Genomic DNA, 227 nt, shown 5'->3' on the forward strand with positions numbered 1-227 from the left:
AGTGTGCACTAACCGCCCAGAAAGCTAATAGAATCCTGGGCTGCATCAAAAGGAGTGTGGTCAGCAGGTCAAAAGAGGTGATCCTTCCCCTCTACTCTGCTCTCATGAGACCTCACCTGGAATACTGCATGCAATTCTGGGGTCCTCAACGTAAGGACATAGAACTGTTGGAGCAAGTCCAGAGGAGGCCACAAAGTTGGTAAGAGGACAGGAGCACCTCCCCTGTG

The sequence above is a fragment of the Acanthisitta chloris genome, unplaced genomic scaffold (assembly GCF_000695815.1).
Source record: "Acanthisitta chloris isolate BGI_N310 unplaced genomic scaffold, ASM69581v1 scaffold24110, whole genome shotgun sequence".
NCBI lineage: Eukaryota > Metazoa > Chordata > Aves > Passeriformes > Acanthisittidae > Acanthisitta > Acanthisitta chloris.